At 32.0% G+C, this 11,578-nt stretch overlaps 1 pseudogene; it reads left to right on the forward strand.

Moving 5' to 3' along the window:
* Window positions 1–8,251: 8,251 nt before the first annotated feature.
* Window positions 8,252–11,578, forward strand: LOC148191889 (ethylene-responsive transcription factor ERF061 pseudogene; annotated as a pseudogene).

The following is an 11,578-nucleotide window of genomic DNA, read 5'->3' on the forward strand; positions in this document are numbered from 1 at the left end:
TATATTAAATTACCCATAGGTAAAAGCTTCACCGATATGTAACAATATTAACATATCTAATAATACTAATAAGTTCACATTTTAAAATAAAAAGATAGTGAATATCCGTTCACAAAATAATTTCTATAGAATCAGTTAGCAAAGAAATAACTAGGTTCGTTTGTGTTTGTGACACTTAATAACAAAAGTAGGTCCTATATTAGCTAAATAATAAGTTTTTCTTTTTCTTTTTTTCTTAAAATGTTCTTTCTTTGTTTGTCACCTTCACAGCAATCACTAGTTTTTTAATGTATCCATCAAAGAAATATTATGACATCACGAACAAAACATGTTATTAATCAAAATCACTTCAATTTAGAATTAAAAAAAAATATTATTCGTAATTTTCAATGAATTTTTTTAATCTTTAATTTGTCTCTAAATTAATTATTAGTAAAACTATTATAAAAAGTATCATATTTAATAAACTAAAAGTCATTATTACATAACGAAATGCATGTTGGGGAGTTTCAATATACACATATCTTCACACGGTAAGATATTATACACTTTGGGCTAAGCACTCACGAATTTGCTTTTGGTACCATTTCCAAAAATCTCTTACTAATGGGGATATCTATGTGTATATAAACTCATATCTAACTCTTCTTTTATCCGATGTGGGACTTTGTTTGTACTCCAACAATACATGCATTGATAAATCTGTTTAAATTTATCGTAATCTCATATTAAGGACTTGTTTAGTGGAACAATCCTTTTTGTTACGAATTAATTATGATAAACCTGCTTTAATTTATCATAACCTCATATTAAGTACTTGTACTTTGAAATACGTGAGGCTTTATATTTAGGTCTCTCTTTACCGTTAGTCTCTTTCAAAAATTCTTCAACCACTCGTTTTACCACTTTTGGATCGTCACACCAATGAATTTTTCTTCATCTAATGAAGGAATGGAAGTACTTATAGTTAGTATCCCCTTGTTCTACCATTTAGCTCTTGATTTTTCTATCAAAATTGAATCCATTTTATTATTCAATAATCTAAGTTAACTAAGCAAAACCATTCTCTCTACTCTTTTGTCCTCATCTAAGTTACTCTTTTGTCCATTTGAGTACTCACATGCGTTCCTAATTTATATCACTTTATGTACTTAAATGTGTGAATTCAGGCTTTTTATAGTTATATAATCTCAATTTAAAAAACTAAATTACTTAATCATTTAAAGTTATATGATTGAAATTGTTATTTTTATTGATTTTAAAGGCTAATTTAACCAATGTGTTACTATGGGCTCATAGCCGACCGAACAGTAAAGATGCAAGAGAGCCTCTAAGTTATTTTGGGCTCATGGCCGACCGATAATACCTCGCCAATGAACCGAGCCGACAAACAGTTAACGGATCGGTAAAAACAGCCGTTAAGGTAATCAATAATAATAACTGTCGTTGATGGGGAGTTAATGAAAATAATTGTCATTTATTGACAATTAATAGGAATAATGTCATTTATTGGTGATTAATGAGTCAGACCTAATGGTAAGCTCATTATAATTATTTATAAATATTTGTCTTATAAGGGGCCGGTGACTTTTGAACCCTTATAACTAATATTTATTACAAGATTATGACAAAAAATCACTCATTTGAATGTCGGGGTGTCTTTTGCAGATACCCTCTCCCGCGCCTTGGAAAAAAAAAGAAAAAAGACATCGCAACTAGATAATGGAGCAAACAACTTTGAATGTTTTGGATTAGGATTCTAAATTATGCCGCATGTTTATTATACGTGATTCACAGGTTCGGATGCCAAATTCATAGGTATAGATTCACAGGTTTATAGACTGAATTTCACTCGGACCAGCATTGAATAAAATAAATACTCAATGCTAATGAGTAAATTGATGAGAAAAAAGATTGTGTTCGTATATTTTAGAATTGTTTAAATAAGAAAATAAAAAGTGGGAAAAAATTATTATGTAAAAATATATTTATTCATTGTTATTGTTGTGGAAAATAGTTAGTTACCCATTGACCTAAGCGGCAATTTGTAGTGCATAACAGGACATTAATTATTATTCAACGAATTTTGTTGTTAAAAACGAACCTTCAAATAGCAAAAGGTTGTTGGAAAATAATGTTTTATGAACAGACCACGTGATGTCGGCGTTGCTCGTAGGCCACATGATTTCTTCAACCTTCAAAAGTCAACGTATCTCGATTTGGGACTTCTATCAGATCACAACAACTAATATTATATTATTGTTATTGTTATTTTCATTTTAAAAAACTTTTTTTAGAATTTTTTATCACTTATTTTGTTATTAAACTAAACCAATTCAATTTAACGACTTTGTGTACTAATACTTACTATCTCTTTAATTAAATAGAAGTCCTCACATTTTTAATACATATATGATTATTCGATAATTTTGGATTAGAAACTTTCAATCTAATAACAAAATGATCGTTTTGATCAGTCTATTAAAAAAGAGTAGCAAATAAAAATAATTATGTTAACCTTAAGTTAAGTCAATGATGTATAGATCATAATTGAGTCAACATTAATTAGAAGTACATCCCAAAAATTTATAAAACTATTATTTATTATCGCAATGTTTAAACAAATATTAACTTTAGTATCAGAATGTTTTCTGCACGTAGCAACTAACACACTCAATCATACCAAATAAGAGAAAAAACCAAAGACTAAGATTGTTATCTAAGATTAGAATTTAAAGATTATTATTAAGAAAAGACCCGTAAACCAAATCAGCATCTATGCATTAAGTTAAATAAGTTTATGGTAAATTTTTTTAAAAATCATTTGTTTATATCTATTCATGTTTAAAAAGTATGTTAAGTTGGCTTAGATGGTACTTTTGTACCTTCTAAATTAATAATATCGACATATTATTATTACAGTGAAATATCTAAAAGATACTGATATGTCACACAGTGAAAATTAAGATCTTTGATAATTTAAAAGTAAAAAAATCTAGTACGTTCAAATTAACATATAAAAAATACTAATAAAAGATTCTTTCAATCATAAATAAAGTTTCGATTTTTACTTTTGACATCTTTATTTTTAAGTACATCTTATATCCTTCGTGACAGTATATAAAAAAGTTTTGGTAAACTTTTGTGATATAAGTTGACAGTATATAAAAAAGTTGCATTGCATGTCCCAAAATTAAAAGAAGAAAATGGAAACTATGGAGTCGACGAGAGGACCAGGTCTTGTTGTAGTTGACTTTGGTTATGAAAAAGAAAGGCATTGTTCTTCCATTTAATTCTTATAGTTGACAGAGAATTATGAAATAATGTCTGTGTTTATTGAAATAAATGAAGAATGAATGGATTAAGGAAAGTAGAGAAGGGTTTATTTTGTCAAACCGACCAAGTCAGAGATGAAAAGACAGGACGAGAGAAGGTTTGAAAAACTTTAACAGAGTATAAACACACACAGCTCATAGCTGCATGGATATGTGGAACAAAGAAAAAATGGTGAAGTTTCTTACACATCTCTAAGACAAAAGTCAAACCGCCAAGGGCCACTCCTTCCAACTTCACTATATCTTTCTCACTAAATTCTCTTTCAAATTAACTCACTCCTATTTTCATATTTCATCACTTCCAACTTCCCCTTAATCCCCTCTACAACTTCTAAAATCGTTTTAATTAAAGATGTTTCATTACATTCATTAACTTACAGAATAATAATAATTTAAATATATTTTTTTAAAAGATAAAAAAGTGGACTTTCAGATTTTAAAACAAATAATATTTATCTTAGTTTTTCAAATATTATAATTATTCTTAACGAACTTCAATTAAAACAGTGATATTGTATACGAAAATGAAAATCAAATAAAGTTTCAAAAGCGAATTCTTGATTTATTAATCTTTTACCGAGGATTAACTTTCAATTTCTTTAGATCTTAGTCTAATGTACTAAATAATCACATTGTTTAATGATTGAAATTAAGAACAGTTTAAATATATTTTATACTTTAACATTCTAAAATGTATTTTTGAAGACAAAATTATATAAAGTTTTTAAAATAAACAATACTTTAAATATATAATTAACTCTAATAATATTATCTCACAAATTTAAAATTGAAATAACAGTATAAAAATAAACAAAAAAAGTGAAAAATACTTTTTAAAACAAAAACAAAAGTAAAAGACACTTTTAAATATCGTTTACTTACTAATTCAAGGAAAATATTAGTTTATCATAATTATAAAGTAAACAATACCTTAAATATTATGATTATACAAGTTTTTCAAACGTTATGATTATTCCGGTGATGTTATCTTAACAAATTTTGGAGCAAAACATTAAATATTATATGTAAAAATGTAAACAAAGTTTCAAAGACAAATTCTTAATCCATTAACCCTTCATTATTAACTTTCAATTCCTTTAGATACCGAAAATACTAAATAATACACGTTAATTAAAAATTGAGATTAGAAACCATTTAAATATATTTTATTCTTTAACATTCTAAAGTGTCTTAAAGATAAAATTATTATAAATTTTTAAAAAAACAATATTTTAAATATATAATTAATTCTAATAATATTATTTGAAATCGAAATAACAATATAAAAATAAATATAAATTAATGTGAAAAAAAAATTAAAACAAAAATAAAAGTAAAAAATACTTTTAAATGCCGTCTATCCACTAATGAGGTTGATGGAATTGAGTGGAAAGAAATATATTAGTTTATCATAATTATAAAATATAAATATTTGTATATTTAGTATGATTTATTCAATTTCAATGACCGTGAGTCCAGTGATTTTCGTACACATGGAAAGCACCTATTAAATTTTCATACATCACCATGCCTTCTCGGAGACTATAAGCAGAGCCCAACGACACGTTTGACATTACGCCAACTACTATTTTCATGCACATCCCTATGCATTATGTTTATGTATCAAACAGAAAGGAAATAATTATAATGACAGAACTCATAAAATAAAATAAAATAAATCTACTTTTACATTATTTGCATCGATTAATAATTATTTTTGGGAATATTTTGATCATTAAAAGATTTAGTTCTTTTATTTATAAAAGAACTTTAAAAAATAATAAATTTAAAATATGTGTAAAAGTTTGTTAATGTCAAAATAATAAAATTAAAAAAAAATTGTTCGGATAAATAAAATTAAGAAGTTGAATAAACTTTCCTTCACTGTTTTTGTTTTCAACATTTCATCTTTTTATCTGGACAAGTAAAAAATAGTTAAAATAATTATCTATACTAAAAAACATGTATTTGTAACGAAGATCATATATTCTGTTGTGTATTTTTCTTCAGTTAGTTTTTTTTTTTTTTGAACTGTTGGTATTTATTCTTGTTTAACTATGATAAAATATTTCTATACTAATATGGTTTTGAATAAGTTCTCATTTATTTGTCAATATTTGTATTATTACATTTTTAATTAATTTTAAATGATAATCCTAAATGCATTCGATTTTGATCAATTATTACATAATTTTCTAGGTCTCGTTGAAAAAAAATATTTTTAACTTACGTAGCTAGGAATATTACTTATCATCACACAACTTAATAAGTCTTTGAAGATAAGACTTAAGTCTTTAAACCTTTATTTGTTTTCAATTGTACATCTGAATAAATTCAAATAGAAAGTCTCAAAAACAAGAAAATAAATACGAAAACAAGATGCTTTTAAGACAAAAACTTTCCACAACTAAGTGCGAAGAATGCTTAAATATTTCAAATATAATAATATTCTAAAAATTACATTATATCATAATACAACCTATAATTCAAATGATATATTAAAATGTTATAATAAAAACTATAATTCAAATGAAAATATTAAAATAAATAAATGAAGTAAATTAATTTATTATTTTATTAATACAAGTTTATATTATAATTTCATATATTAAAACGATATTTTTTTTATACCAACACCAATCAAAATTTTCACAAATTTTTCTCTCAATCTGGAAAAATTAATTTCATATATTACTTTCACATATTTTTTTTTCAAATTAACTTATTTCCACTCTGTCACATTTATCCTCTAATCCATACATAAGTTAAGCAACAAGACTTATTCTGAGATAGTTCGAGATCTTACATATTATCCTCTAATCCATACACACGTGTATTATATATCTAAATGATGTAAAAAATCTGTGTTAAAAAAAAAAAAATATATATATATATATATATATATATATATATATATATATTTTCTTTATACTTTATAATTAAAGTGAAAGCTTAAAAAGTTAGTGGGGTTAACATATTTGTATTAATTGGTAAAAAGTGCAAAAGAAAGTGATAAAGATGGATGATGCGAAGAGAGCAATGTTTGGGTCGAGGCTATTGGGTTGGAGGTGAGACCTGTGACCGAGTCACCTAACTCGGTCAGTCTGGAAAGGTCATGGACCCTACCTATGGGAATGCTACTTCTTCTCTTCTTTCTCTTCTTTCTCTTCTTATCCATATCCTTCAACGTGCCATGCTTTCACTCTCCCAACGGCACCTACCTCTTTGAAATTCTCTTCCCTAACTCATATACCATACTAATAGTAATACCATCCATGCTACTTCATTTTCATCCACAAAATCAACACACAACTATATTCTTCATAAAATAACATATCTCTACATTAATATTTTATCTAATCTAAATATAAAAAAAATACGCCAACACCCACTCTTTCAATTATCTAGAACTTTTTTTGTAATTCCCAAGCTAAATCGACAACGACACTTTCAACACAACCAATACTTTCACTCCAAATGTCGATTTTCATTAAACACAATCAGTCAACTCTTTTGGAAAACATGGTTTTCAATAATTAAACACAATCTGTCGTAATTTTCCCATTTGTTTTCCTACTGGGTGCGCTTTCTGACGAAAGGAAAAAGCCACCGTATGGTACAGACAAAACGATAAAGGCGTCTTTTGGATAAGACATTACAGAGAGGAGAGTCAAAAAATGTTAGACGAGGAAGTTTTTGTTTTGTTTTGTTTTAATCTGAGAAAAAAAATTGAGGATGTTTTTTGTGGTTATGGATATAGAAGAGTGGAGGAGATAAGGGAGAGTGAAGTGGTGTGAAAGAAAAGGAAAAGGAAAAGGAAGTGAGAAAAGGGAGTGGAGCGGCGCGGCCCAACTTTCCGCCGTATACTGCCATGTTTTGCATTTATTAAAAGGAAACGAGAAAAGGTCAATAATCGTATACTGCCAAAACATACCTTTTTCAGAGTCAATCCCACGTTCCACAACCGTCTCCACGCGTTCTCTTTCTATTGCTGCTCCCGAATTTACCCAATTGCCCTTCGTGGATTGCAACAGTGTTACTGCCACGCGTACGGTGATCCATAATCTGATAAGAGTTGAGAGGAGTCACATGCAGGTACAGAAAAAATAAATTGAAGAGAAGGAAGGGTTTGGGAGCTTTCACGAGTGCTGTCCCTCACATTTCAAAGATAGGCCTACCATCCCATACCATGCCTTTTCACAAACACCTTTACGCCTTTAATGCCATGCCCATTCGTTGCCTTCCATTCTTCTTTCACTTTCTCATTTTCTTTTTTTACCATCATCACACACCAATCATACACCAATCTCTCTCTCCATTCAATCATCAATCCGTGCCTTCCGCTCAATATATATAATTTATTGCTTTATGTTTATGCATGTATTTGTGTAAGACGAGACACACTTTTTTTTTTCATGGTCTTTTTATCTACTGATTTCTGAATTTTTTACTCCAAGTTTCTTCTAATTCGAGCGGAACGAGAGATCTTATAAAAGACATTTTACACTTAAGTTAGTGACTTACATGATAATATTATTAATATTCAGTACTCAGCTCCAAGTTTCTTCTAGTTCGAGCTGAAGGAGATGTCGTATAAAAGACATTTTACACTCAAGTTAGTGACTCACGTGATAATATTATTAATATTCAATATTCAGAATTAGTTCAACCTATTTACCTTTGTGGATCCTACAATCAGTTATCAATATCTTTAATTAATTTATCAGTTGTTTATTTGTCCAAACTATTAGTCCAATTATAATAACTTAAGTGTAAATATAACATCAATAACTTAATTGTTAACATAACATTAATAACTTAAATGTCGATCTAATATTTAATTTATTTTAACCGTCAAAATTAACAGATCGAACGGTTGTGGATGTTGATCGGTCTATCCCATGTTCCGTACACTTTATATAAAACAAAAAATAAATAAAAAATCATCTTTAATAGAGCTCTCTTGCCCACTCCTCACGTTGACACGTATATAGACATTGATTTTTGGATACGGAAAAACATAGGCTTTGCTGTTGAGTTGAAAAGAAGGCAAAATTAGGGTCTAAAAGCTTGCTTCAGATCAGAAGCTAAACTCTACTGCAAGAAAAAAGAGGAGCCTTTGGCAATCACCATGTGCTCCCCATACCACTCACTTTACCTCGTCGTCGCTAACTAATCAACGACTTTGCATCGGCATTTCGTTCGAAATGCATGCGCACAATTTCAGTTTGATTTTAACGTACTCTTTCTTACACTACACACGGTTCACGGTGAGCAGCGAGAGTGAGCAAACTTTGTTCGAGGTTGACACCGATCAGTGTATAATGCCTGGATTCCCCATGTGTGTCTTGCACAAAAGCCTCTGTTACTTGTACAAATGCATGATTGCTTCTTTTTTCCTTTTTCTGGGAAAATATTTTGTCACCATTCACTAATTCACTTCTTCTGTCTTCAACCGGAAATGCCTTCAAAAGTATCGCTTTCACATTCAATGCTACGGTTCCATTTCGAGATAGGTGGCATAGACACGTTGCTGTTTTCGCTGGCACCGTTGAAAGTCAACATAAGAAAACCCACTGTTTATCCTCTATCAGTGCTTATGAATCCACAAGAAACGTATCTTCAAACAAATCATGCATATTTTGATTCTCAATGCGTCCCATCCGATCAGATCAAACTGCAATTTTAAAGGAAATGATAATTTTACGGTGATAAATCGAAGATAAAAATATGTAGATTTTACAGTGATATTGAAAGAAAAAAAAAGGTGAGTTTGATTTAGTAAGAGAGAATTAAATGTTACTGGTAAGAGAAGGGCAATGATACGTGTTGATGTAGGAAACGCGTGGTTCTGACGCAGAAAAGGACCTTTTTGGAATGACATCTTCTGACCTGTGAAACTAGCTCTCTCTCATCACGTTCTGATATATCGCTGCAATAAATTGCAAAAGTAGGCTTTTTTCTGGTTGGGTGATGATGCAGTGCAGAGGTCATGGAGATGGACCCTCTGTTGTTGTTGTATGTAGATGGACCACGAAGGTGTCAAATCCGAACCCCTAATAAACCATACAATAAAAATTCTTGCCCCCTCTTCTTTTCCAGCAAATTCTCTTTTGGTGAAGATCAAGTGCAATTCTTTTTAGTCTTTAATACCTGTCTTTGATTAAATTAAATGATCAACACTGTTGCTTCTACTGCTCTACTCTCTTTATTGCCTTTGACTTTTGCCAATTTCCTATGCTCTTCCCCTTTTTCTCATTTCCCCCTCTCCATCAAAATATAATAATTACTTCGCATAATCTCTTAATTATTTACACCAAAACCTATACCTTTTACTAAAATGATATCATATCATATATTCTTAATATAGGACTACAAGTAAAAGAAAAAAGATTTATATTAAAATTTTCCCAAAACTTTGGGGGAAAAAGTATCTCATGTATGTACTTTTGCTCCAAGGATGGTACTAGGTTTTGAATTTGAAGTTTGCAATACTGACCTGCAATAATTATCCAAATCAATGCTTAATTATGTAGAGCCATAGATAGAGAAGTACCTGTGGGCAAGCGAGGGCAGTGAAGTAATTTAGCGTGGGAGGAAGATGGTCACAGAGACAATTTGAGACGAATGAAACGATCACGTTGTGTGAACGGGGATTGGTTTGAAAAAATCTGTAGGAAAGTGCTTCCTGTTTCTATAAATAATCCCTGCCCAATGCTAATTACCAACACTCCCACCATAGCATACTGTTCCAAACCCCACCGCAACCCATTGTCTATATTAATTATCATCTTCGTCTTCCTCTTCTCCCACTCCTCTCTTCTCCTCATAAACTGTAGCCATAGAACTTGCAGACACTATTTTTTCTTTCCTTCTACAGTTAGGAAGAGGGACCAGTTTTTTTCCAGTGACCTTCTTCGTATACGTTTTCCTTTTTTTTTTACATCGGTTGCATAACCCTCCTCTTTTGGCTTGCCAGTCTTCCGGTAAAACGACGCTGGAGATTAAGGTTTGGCCAAAACCATGGACGGAATGCAAGAAAGAAACTCACAGCTTGGAACTGATATTGGCTCCTCCTTATCAAAGCTGATATTAACCAGTGGCTCAAACACCCTGGACTCAATCTTCTCAGATTGTCCCCCGACAAACGCCGCCAGTAGCAACTCCGTGTTGGACTATTTAGAACCCTTTGGATCTTCCGGGTTTGAGCCTTTGGGCTCTTCCGTCTACCTTCGCCAGAGGGACATCCTCCAAAAGTTCTACCAAGAAAGCCGGGGGAACGGGAACGGGAACGGCAACGGATCTCTTCTTCCCACTTCCTTGGCAAACCCGTCTATAAATTCTCTTTACACTGCTTCGTTGACTTCTTCTTTGACCAACCCTTCCAAGAAAAAGCTCTACAGGGGAGTGAGACAGAGACACTGGGGCAAATGGGTCGCCGAAATTAGACTTCCCCAGAACAGGATGAGAGTGTGGTTGGGCACCTACGACACCGCCGAAGCAGCCGCCTACGCCTACGACCGCGCCGCGTATAAGCTACGTGGAGAGTACGCGCGTTTGAATTTCCCCAATTTGAAGGACCCGACCAAGCTGGGGTTCGGAGATTCCGCCAGATTGAACGCCTTGAAGAGCTCCGTCGACGCCAAAATCCAGGCCATATGCCAGAAGGTGAAAAGGGAGAGAGCCAAAAAGATCGCCGCCAAGAAGCTCAGTTCTGCCACCGCTCACGCAACCCGCAAGGAGAGCGAGAAGATCAATTCCTCCGCTTCCTCCTCGTCGTCGTCGCTGCCGCTGTCGCCGCCGTCGATTTTTTGCGATAATTGGGCGAACGAGTTGTTTTCGCCGAGCGTTTCGGAGGATGGGATTTGGAAGGGGGAGAACTCGCCGACCTCGGTTTCGACGGAGTGTCAAATGATGGTAACAGACGAGACGGAGTTCGAAGGTTGTTCTCTGGCGAGGTTGCCCTCTTTCGATCCCGAGTTGATTTGGGAAGTTCTGGCCGTTTGATAGAATGTTTCTTAGGTGATGTGCATAATATGAAAACGAAAATATCAGTGTTGTGTGGTTTTGTTTTGGTTTTTGTGTGGTGAGAGAGCGGTTTCTTAGCATTTTGAGTGGAATTGCTATGGCTGCCGTTTGGGCCTTGGTTTTTTGCTCAAAGGCTCGCTTGAGGAGTTTTCCTTTTGCAGTTGTTGTGATACAGATCTCCCTGCATTATAAATTTTCCTATCACTGCAATGCTA

The sequence above is a fragment of the Vigna umbellata genome, chromosome 10 (assembly GCF_029865625.1).
Source record: "Vigna umbellata cultivar VRB3 chromosome 10, Vumbellata_1.0, whole genome shotgun sequence".
In the NCBI taxonomy this organism is placed as follows: Eukaryota; Viridiplantae; Streptophyta; class Magnoliopsida; order Fabales; family Fabaceae; genus Vigna; species Vigna umbellata.